Source organism: Manduca sexta, unplaced genomic scaffold, assembly GCF_014839805.1.
Source record: "Manduca sexta isolate Smith_Timp_Sample1 unplaced genomic scaffold, JHU_Msex_v1.0 HiC_scaffold_3739, whole genome shotgun sequence".
Lineage (NCBI taxonomy): Eukaryota > Metazoa > Arthropoda > Insecta > Lepidoptera > Sphingidae > Manduca > Manduca sexta.
In genome coordinates this window covers 1-11,665 of record NW_023594840.1, presented here as the reverse complement: position 1 = coordinate 11,665, position 11,665 = coordinate 1, and the positions used below count along the sequence as shown (strand labels likewise).

The following is an 11,665-nucleotide window of genomic DNA, read 5'->3' as shown; positions in this document are numbered from 1 at the left end:
TTTGCAAAGTAACGTTTTAGTAAACGTGCCATAGACTTATCTCTGCCTATATAGTATTTTTTATTGATCTGAATGACGAGACGAGCTTGCCGTTCGCCTGATGGTAAGCGATACGACCGCCCATAAACAGTAAAAATACCATCACCTTGAATTTACAAAGTATTGCTTGGTATTCCGCTGTCGCCTTCCTGAGACAGGAGATGTTAAATCTTATGTCCAGTAGTTACACTGGCCACAATAGACCGGCCATATAGCCAATAGGCCACAATAGTCTTTTACGGTCGATAGTCTCTATCGCGAGCTACGTTTCAACGTACAATCTTTTGAAGTTACTTGTAACTTATCTATACTATTTATATGTCTACCAAAGCACCCAAAATCATAATTTGAACACACAATTCATAATATAGCCTATACCCGACGAAAAATATAATAGCCAACAAAATTAATGAGGTTCTAGAAGTGTCATTTTTACATAATTACTTGCAATAATTATAACGATATGTCAAACATTTAAATTGCCCCATTTCGGAAAAATTGGGTAAGCCAAACCAGTTAAATATCGTCGGCTTAAAAAAAAGTAGCTAAGTCGAATTTGTTAACTATATCATAATCACTTTACGACCCGACCCCTGGTGTATGGGTTAGTTCAAATATTTGAGCATCTTCTTTACGAACGCCGCTTGGATCTGGTCCGCTCTGGAAATACCAAAATGCATACGTTAGTTTGAAAGACTGACTATCGCCTGACGGAACTTGGGTGCTGACGCTGGATCAGCGGTATTGAGTTTCAGAACAGTAACAACCTCGAAGGTGTGTTGATTTCTTTATATTTACGCGATCGTTAGACATTGGGCCGTTTTAATTGATGTTTGATTGAATATCCGAAAGTCGTTGCTAAATATCTACCTACATTTTACAAATTATACAACTTTTTAAGTGTAAAATGTAGGTAGATATTGTAACAGACTTTGCGGATGAACAACACCTCAGTCCCCCCCGTGACCATGAAGGCTGCAAAGTCTTCGAAACGTCGGGAGAAATATAAAAAACAAAAAACCGCGATAGAATCCGGAAAATTAGTTTAATTTCAAAACCTCGAAGGTGGTATTTGTGCTCGATATGGCGATAGGTTCGCTCCACCGCTTCATCATAACATAATACTCATGGCGAAAAGTTGATGCATTAGTGGTAGTCACCAAAAATAAAATTCAAAAAGGAAAACGTTTTAAATATGAATTAATTTATATTTGCTAAAAATATTATATAAAGTGTCTCACTTGGTACTGGTGACGGTGTGCATAAGGTTGATGATGTACCGCGGGCAGACGTCCTCGTGCATGACCCTGGCGTGGAACAGCAGCCCCTGGCACACGCAGTACAGCAGCTCCACCAGCGGCAGCTGCTCCGGGATCATGCCGCGCTGGTAGCACCACGAACCTAAGATCTGGAAAGTACAGTAGTTTATGGTAGACATTCATTGTGTTACGCGGCGATAGCCTAGTTGGTTATGGAACGGACTGCTAAGACGAATAACCGCAGGTTTAAAACCCAAGGGACACAATTCTCTGAGTTGTCTAAAATTATATATTTTTTGTGAATTATTGCTTGTTTTAACGGTGAAGAAAAAACATCGTGAGAAACCTGTACACCTTAGAAGTTCTCTATAAGAATATTAAAAGCATGTGAAGTTTACTAGTCGCATAATGCCAGCGTGATGGACTAAGGCCTCATCCTTCTGTAATAGAGAAAGCAGTGTTTAGCAGTGACAGTGTAGTATGTAGAGCTAATAATATTATTCTTAGTGTTGTGTAAGCTGAAATGACGACACACAAATAGCGTAAGTTCAAGAAATGAGTAGACGTGCTTCTTAAGTAACCTACCTGTCTCCATGGCTGTCAAGAGTTTGAGAGATAATCATGCAGTCACAAAACTGTTGAAAGCTCACATAGGACGACCGATAACTGCTAAATGGAATCATGTTATTGATGACTGAATAGATGAATGAAAAAATCTTTATTAAATAAAAGCTATAGAAAATAATTGCCAGAGTTACGCAAATTAAGCTGGGCCCTTATTCTGTATGATAGTGTAAACGCGTAACGCGGTCGCGTCATATTATCTTCGTGAAATGTGCGTGGAATGGTATTCTATGTAAGCAATTTCTATAGTCCTAAACATGATGCGTGTTACGTGCTTGTTACGCACTGTTAAAATAACTTGCGGGATCTCTATCCCTAATTTTCCCTTATTCTCTCATAAGGCCCCTGAGCCTGTGTGTTAAGAAACCAAATAATATAATATGAAGTAATTCGTTAAGGTTATAGCTTAAGGTCCATTTTCATACATTTTGTTTCACCTTTAATCTGGGTAACTAAACAAGTATTGACAAGTAAAGAATTTAAATTCATGTCTAGTTAGTGACTAGTTCTCGCAGTTGAAAGAAAAACGTAAAAATAATTAATATGCATGGATATTTCAGCCTTTAAAATTTAATACGACGAAATTGTTTAGTTACCCAGATTAAAGGTGAAACAAAATGTATGAAAAATGGACCTTAAGCTATAACCTTAAGCGCGAGTTAGGATAGTGTGTAGGTAGTGTACCTGCAGCGAGGAGGTGAAGGGCGCGAGCGCGATGGGCGTGGAGGGCGCGGCGCGCAGCGCGGCGCCGGCCAGCAGCCCGGCCGGCAGCGCGTGCAGCGCCGAGTCGCCAGCGCGGCACAGCAAACACACCACCAGCTGCGCACACACACACACACACACACGCGCCTTAACACTCTACGCACTAACAACGCGCGGGGTAGATAAGATAAAGATAAAACAAAAGTTTATTTAGGCTACAATTAACACACAGTATAACTTAAGATATAACAATAGACAATAGACAAGTAAGTACATATCCATTTGTAAGATATTGCAGCCGCAATCGTGCCCCAGCTCAGCAACATGCTTTGCTCCAAGGAGCAAAACGCGGTACGGTACGCGTAATCATTGACGTATATTCTATAGACACGAACGTCAATATAAACTATTTATTCAAAATCTCAACTAAAGTGACAACCAATAGATCAGTGTTATAACCTATTTATTCACTTGAACAACAAATAATGTTACTTATTTAACTAATATTTTTTATTCAAATCCAGGTTTACACTTAGACTCGAGTTCTTATATCATGAGAGTCACCGTACACAACTAGCTGTCAATATTGACCATACTAAAGTCAGTTTAAATGAATTGCAGGTCAATTCAGTTGAACAAAGTAAATGTACGCCAAATCTAGTACGTAGTACATATATATCGATGGGTTTGTGATACAACTATATTATTGAGATAGTCCTTTTTTTTATAGATAATTAATATATTGAAAATACTTTGATATTATAATGAGTATGTAGCGGCGTAAAGGTTGACGCCACTGTAGAGGAACAGATGTTCGCATTCTCTATAGAAGAAGATGTTCAGTCAGGCAGATGTCATCTATCGCCATCTAGTGTGATCGCTGTGCCTTATCACTACAATTGTGTCGATGCCGTATCGGTCTTCTCGCAGTTCCATTAATCTTGAAGAAATGGCGGTGTATATACTAATTGTACCGCCACAAGTACGCGCGGAATGATTGACGAGCGAATGCGAACTGACTGAACAATATTATGATATTATAACAATTCAAGCGACGTAAAACGATAGATACAATTTATACATGCTTGTCCGCGTACACTGTCTATAAACCATAGGTTCCCAAACTTTTCTTTCTCATAGACCACTTTCAAAATTTTGTTGGTTCCGGTTGGTTCCCCTGCAGCACAATTTCTGCAATACACCGCAGAATATGCAAGTTGCTTAAACTTGCTTTTTAAAGTGCTTACTATATGGTGAAGAAACTTACTCTATAAATACCGATGTATCCGCCGAAGAACACGCCCAGCTTGAGATGCGACAGTCTCAACGACTTGAACGCTTTCGCCGGCGTCAGGATCTTGGGGATGATGGTCCTCAACATAGTCATGGCACAACCCACGCCGAACAATTGCGCTGTGCCCTGCGGAATTAAATATGCTTAATTTAATTTTTTGTTTTGAAAGAATAAGGCTTTAGAATTGGTCTAATCCCTCTTAGTAGTGGAGGAAGCCCGTGCCGAACAGTAGGACATTTTATAATACAGGATTGATATTTATATTATACTAAGCTTTTGCTCGCGGCTCCGCCCGCGTTATAAAGTTTTTCAGGCTAAAGTTTTCCGTTATAAAAATAGCAGTTTCCGGGAGCCTATGTTCTTCCCAGGGTCTCAAACTGTCTCCATACCAAATTTCATCTTAATACGTTAGGTAGTTTTGAGTTTAACACGTTAAGGCAGACAGATGCAGCGGGGACTTTTGTTATATTATTTAGAACTTTTAAGTGAAACAATCCCGTCATACATCATTGTTGCATAACTTTAACCGTTTACGCAGCGCAGGCAACGGAAGCTCTCAAACCCATAATTTTCCCCGTTTTTGCAACATGTTTCATTACTGCTCCGCTCCTATTGGTCATAGCATGATGATATATAGCCTATAGCACTCCAGGAACAAAGGGCTATCCAACACAAAAGATTTTTTCAGTTCAAACCGGTAGTTCCTGAGATTAGCCATTACTGCTCCGCTCCTATTGGTCATAGCGTGATGATATATAGCTTATAGCGGTCCACAAGGGCTATCCAACACAAAACGAATTTTTCAGTTGAAACCGGTAGTTCCTGAGATTAGCCATTACTGCACCCGCTCCTATTGGGTATAGCGTGATGATATATAGCCTATAGCACTCCACGAATAAAGGGCTATCCAACTCAAAAAGATTTTTTCAGTTTGGAAAGGTAGTTCCTGAGATTAGCCATTACTGCCCTGCTCCTATTGGGTATAGCGTGATGATATATAGCCTATAGCACTCCACGAACAAAGGGCTATCCAACGCAAAAAGAATTTTTCAGTTTGGACCGGTAGTTCCTGAGATTAGCGCGTTCAAACAAACAAACAAACAAACAAACAAACTCTTCAGCTTTTTATAATAGTATAGATAAGGCTTAAGAAAAAAAATACACGTCGAATAGATAACTCTTTTTGAAGTCGGTTAAAAATAATCTAAAATATAGTTGACCCTAAAATGGGAACATAAATAAAGTGTCAAAATCATTACGCTTTCTTGCTTCGCCGTTAAATTCAAAAATCATGACAGCCATTTTCAATACACGATCCCAATCTCAATCTTCAATACGATTCCGAGAATGAACCAATCAAAATGACTCATTCGTATGTATGTCAAAAGACCTGATTGGTCTATTTTTAGGTAGATCGTAATAAGCGATTGGGATCGTTTATTGAAAATGGAGTTTGTTGCTTTATAGATAAAACTTATTTTCTTATAACTGATTGAATACAAGTTTTGTTAAATCCGTGTCAAACTTAAAACAGTTGAATTCGTTTTATTAATCTTTTGTTTGGTAAATGCGTAGTCTAATGGCGTAGTATGCAAAGATCACCAAAAATATATAGGAATTAAGCAAAGTTTCCATTCAGCAACGTTTGCCTTGCACAACTAGTTTACATATTTATACTAATATATAAAGCTGAAGAGTTTGTTTATTTAAATGCACAAATCTCAGGAACTGAAAATATATAACCTGGAAAATCTATCAAGCTATTTAAACCGCAGACGAAACCTAATTATATATAATACCTAAATTATTCAAGGAAATTGTTGGAATTAGCGAGACGTCATTTTACTTTTAAATCTTGTATTTACACTCACACTTTGTTTACCATAACCAGCGGTTTGGCTGAACCTGACATTACCAAAGTCCAAGGGCAGCGGGCGCCACTTACTATAAGACGTGCCGCTAACTCGTTTACCCATTGCACCAATAAAAATGAAACTGCCTCGATGGTGTAGTTGTTTTCTGTGCGCGGTACGACACAGCTTTGAGGTCGCGAGTACGAATCCCGGGTCGGGCAGTGATATTATTAGGGTTTTGTGTTATCAAAATGAAAATGAAATGGCGATACGCTAGTCCCGCTATCACGTCATGACACAGAACACACATGGGAAATATTTTGTTCTCTGATCGACCCCTGCTTACCCTTTTAGGTATAAAGTCGTGATGTGTTTATTTTTACCTTTTTTATATGCTTCTTAATATCCGTTCACTTACTTTTAATACATAGTTGATGCAAGGCCCTTTGTGTGGACAGGCGGGGCCGCCCCATGATGCCCTTCACAGGTTCGCCTTGCTCTTTGACAGCGCGGCGGCGTGAAGAACCTAAAAGAAGTATAATTTTGTCTATGTAACGTAATAAGCCTGTATCTAAGAAAATCTTAAAGCGATAAAATTAATTCTGATTTTTTTTACCTATTTTAAATCTCTAATACATTGATAACAATTAAGTACTAAACTTGATAAAGATTTTTTCAAAACGGTAAATATTCTTTATTTACATTTTTTTCTACTCTGTATAATATTATAGTTAATTATGGCACAAAAAAAGTTTAATTCAGTATTTTAAACACAAATCAAATTAAAAAAAAAATTGAATCAAGAATTCCTAGAATCTTACGTCGTTTGTTATTGAATCGATTTTTATTAAAATCCATGGCGTATTTAAATAACTCACCAGAACAACGGCGTCCTCTTATTGTTCTCTCTCTCCAACCTCATGAGGTAGAAAAGGACAGCGCTGCTCAGCATAAATATTAGAGTCTCCTTGCCCGCCGTCCGCCGAAGCCATCCTTTCATTTCTAATGTCCTCAACCAGTATTCGAAGACCTGGAAAAATATACATGAATCTACATTTTCAACCGGATAAGTTTGTTTTCGCTACTAGATTCTTTCCTCACGAAAAGTAGAGTATGCATGCACATGAAGTTTCACTTTAGAGAACATTTTTGTATTTTGTAGCCAAGCAGAGAATCAAGGCGAAGTTATCTCTTGGCAAGGAACTTTTAGTATTTTTGTATAACAAAATTGCGTGAGATCTTCGCACCTGCGAAAATTGTATCTGTAGTTGGCGTACGCATATTGTCAAGATGAAAACAAATTTCTATATTCACATTAACATCGGTAAAGTAGATATCGATCATGCCTTTGAACTGCTAAAGACTAGTCATTTGGCGTTCAGTGACCTTTAAATGGTTGATAACAATCGCCAATGTATCAAATTTAGAACAAAATCCATACCAATCAGTTCACTACTGTTATCAACATTCTATTAGGTAACTTAATTATTTCCCACTTTGTCAGAATACACCGACTAACAACTGAAAATTTCCGAGACCTTTGCCCGTCTGTGATTTTTCATAAAACAGTCAAAAATACTGTATCACCTCAATATATATTTCAATCTGTAATTACATAATTACGGAGAATATAAATAATATTAATTAATATAATTTTAGTACTCATGTTTTACCCAACGAATTAATTAGATGAGTACGTTTTAACATATCAAACAATGGCCGGATATTATGTTGTTAAACTGTTTATCTATCGTATAAATTTGTTAACGGCAAATGGCAACAACCTCCGAAAAACTGCAAACCGGTTTGGCACGGTTAAGGCCATCCACGATGCATAATGTATTTGATCGATCTCGTACATGATTTTTTTAATATTAGTTTTTATTACATTATACGTAATATCTTAATAAAATCATAACAGGCCGATGTCTACATTATAAATATTGAAGAAAAAACCAATATGCTAGGGGAATGCATTTATTAGGACAACAGAAGCCACAAGTTTTTAGAATTTTTGTCTGTCTGTATGTTTTTAACACGTATCACGCAAAAGTGCCTTTATAAGTTAAATACAGTTTACGATATATTGCTAGAAGTATAACTTAAAATAGAGACTCTATTTTACCTCAGGAAAACCTGTCACACAAGCGAAACTGCCAGCAAGAGCTAGGCATTAAATAAATTATATACATGTTATATAATATACTTAGATATAGGTCATTTCATTCACGAAGACGCGCCCCACAATTTTCCTTTATCGCTTGCAGTGTGCGTGAACAGCATAAGTGCACACGCACACTACGATGGACAGCGTCAAGGCATAGACTTGGATCAGTCCCCTTACCCCGCGACACCCCGCAACACCCACGCTCAAAAGGTATTGGGGCGAGTCTTCGTAAATGAAAACGGTTTATAGACTAATCATTGCGGACCGAAATTTATAAAACAATTTTGGCAAAATATCTATTGCGTAAATCATTGTCGTGACTCGTAATTGTTAATTGAATTCCGTTGAGTAATTTCTATAGTAGGGATTAGGAAGAACAGATTAAGGATTAAAGCGATGATATCTAGCTATATGATTCTACAAAGTATGTACGAACCATTTTAAAATGGCGAAAACAAGAATGTAGAAAAGGATTTCAAATTTGAAGCAACTTGTCTTAATAAAGGCCATTGACAAAATCCAATCTAAAATTTAAATCTGATGTAAAACTGAACTTCTCGACTGTTAATATTCTTCATTTGTTTAATCGGCAAGTTCCGAACACAAGATTTTGTAACAATCATGCATTCAAGTTACATACAATGTTGTTATCGAATAGTATTTATATCGATTGGTATCACGAATAACGGATGCGTGCCATCTCCGATATATTTACTCGAGATATTAAATGCTCTGGGCCCCTAGAATATGGCATGAAACACAACGCGAACGTCCATGTCGTTTTGTAATTAACAGTTAACAGATTGTGTTTCTTGTACCGCTTCTTCATCACAGCGACAACAGTTTTCAACGCGGTAGTAGAATCATGATGATTGTAAAGAGCTTTTGAAAGACTATTTGAATAAAGAAAATGTTGAGTTTGAATGTTCGGTCGAGATATAACCACGTGATTGAGACATCGATCTTTCACCCAATCACAGTTAATTCAATCTACCAACAATGACTTTAGTGTCGCTTCTTACACCACATTCTAGGGGGCCTTCGAAGTTCAGTTTACACTTCTGACATAGTCTGCATAAATCTGTCCTGAGAAGTGCTACCTATTATGTTATAGGATAACTACATGATAGCGTTAATAGACTAAGACAATACAACAGATAAAGACAAGACTACAGACGAAGACAACTAGACGAAACTATTTTAATCCTGAATGCTATAGGCTACTTTTTATCGCGGGAAAACTGTTTAACACAGGCGGAACCGCAGGCAAAAACGGGAATAATTGTTTTAGGATACCACTGGATATAATACAGACTTAAAAATCTTATCTATTGAGATCTCTCAACTAGCACGATTTTTTATTTGTTTTCTGTCAATATTTTCCTCAATCGCTAAAACGAACGCTTATTACACGTGTGCTAATTCGAAAAGTCAGATGTCAAAGATCGATATCAAGACCCCTTCCTCACCTCGCTACCTGCGAATACTGATTTTTCATTAAACATTTACATTTAGGTTTTAATTACCAAGAAATTGATAATAATACATTTCTGGATTGAATTCATAAGATGGTTTAAAAAACATTGCACTTTTATCTCCTCGAAAGAACACGCCTGTAATTTTGACTGATTGAAATTAGTATTCAAAATTTTTCTTTGATTTTATTGGTGCAACATGTGGACTTTTTCTCGTATATCATCCCGTGACGTGATGGGCTCTAACTTATTTAACGTTTATAATAAGATATATATAAGCCACAACCGATCACGTCACGAGATATGACAGACGAGAAAACGTCAACAGGTTGCACCAATATAACCCTCCAGGTTAGAAAGATTTAAAGAAGAAAGAGGTTTCATCATTGCTTTTGTTATGAAAATATTAGAACACCAAGATTTCCTAGCTTATTCTCTATTAACAGTAAGCAATAAAGTGTATGCAATATCGACAATATTATAAATACATCTCAAACATAATTCACGTAAATTCCTTTCGAATACTTCCAATGCGGCACGAGATATGAAGATAAAATTATCGCACAAATATTACTTAATCGATATACAAGACGCAAATGTAGATAAAAACGTTTTCTATGGAAGTATTTTGCCAAGGCCACAATTTTTTACTTACATGTTACATCGAGCAAGAACGCATGTAAAGATACGCGTTGCCATAGCTCATATTATAATAAATAATAACCAATAGACCATACAAATAAATTAACTTGATTGTAATCAAACGCCTGATTTTGGAATAAAGTCTTCTTATAGGTCATTGGTGCGTTTCACATACTAAATTTAATTTACTTTCATCGTTAGCCATTTGTTTATTTGTCGGATGAATCTCCAAAATTGCTAAGCTTATTTTGAGACGCCATGGATCCATAAGGACTGCCATCTCAGATTTTATCCTAGAAGACTTTTAGGCGGGAGGCAACGCTAAAGAGCATAAAGCAAATGTTTACTATGGCACGACATGTAAAACATATAATTCGTAACTAAACAATCGGTCATTTCTATTACATTTTATAGTGCAGTGTCAACCCTAACATGAATAAGGATACAACGACCATAAATTATCATAAAAGTTCTCTGTCTCTTAATCTTTGCCCTAACTCAAGGTTGTCTCTACTATAGAACTATAAATTACATCATCGTTGATCGACATTCTATTTGGAATAATACTTCAAACAAGCCTCACGTGATACATACAAACAAAACCACTCACCAAATTAACAAACAGGTTCACGACCATCACTCTTCGGTGTGGTGGTTCTGAAGTAGACCGCCAGCCCGCTGACGGTGCACGGCAACAGCACCGTTGTGTAATACGAGAACTGGTTGAAGAACAAAGCCCTGAACATAAGGAAATTACATATTTTGTAATTGATAGAGGAGGAAGGAAGAATCTGGATGGGCAGGGGCGGACCGAGAGTTAAGGGGTCCTGGGCAAATTCTAGTTTGGGGTGTACATAATAAATCGCATAAATGCCATCTCAAGAAACGATGCTAACACAATATAGGAGGAAAAGAGGAGAATTTGATTTTTTCGGGCACGGCCAAATGATCCCATTTCACATTTGCTCCTGATGGTAAGTATAGTAGGGTTCAGATAGTGTCAACTAACGCGAGATGATTACCAATATCCAGTCGATACAAGTATTCCGGCCTTTTTGAAACCGGATATAATCAGATTGGTTCCAGAACTTGATACACTTACGAGTCGAGAGACGAGAGAGTGTTATGGAGGGACTATGGAGGGTTTTACACCTTGTGTACGGTGGTCGCTATCCAGGCGGATACAAATATCCTAATTCTGGTGAGTTATTAACTATAACCTGTATTTCCATTATCAAGTTAACATTTCTATTGAAACGTATATCAATTATATAGGAAATGAAAGGAGACGTAGAACACACCATCTAATATATGACCTGTATCCACAAATAACGCTAGGGCTGACAATAATAACATCAATCATGCGAACACCTTGACCTGGCCAGATTGAGCGGCGCATCTGATTTAAACTACGCTAAATTACTCACATCTGCCAACTATATTAGGACAAAGCGAGCATTGTTTTCGTAAAGGCGAAAAACCTATGGTATACTTTGTATGTTAAACATTACTTCTTTATACATCATTTCATAATTATTGACACCCTCGATAACGTAGTTGTTTTGCGTACGTAGTAGTAACTACCATTTTACAGTTCCGGGTTCGAATCC

At 37.2% G+C, this 11,665-nt stretch overlaps 1 pseudogene; it reads right to left on the bottom strand.

Annotated features, from left to right (window-relative positions):
- Positions 1 to 609: 609 nt before the first annotated feature.
- On the bottom strand, positions 610 to 10,816 carry LOC119193206 (annotated as a pseudogene).
- Positions 10,817 to 11,665: the final 849 nt, after the last annotated feature.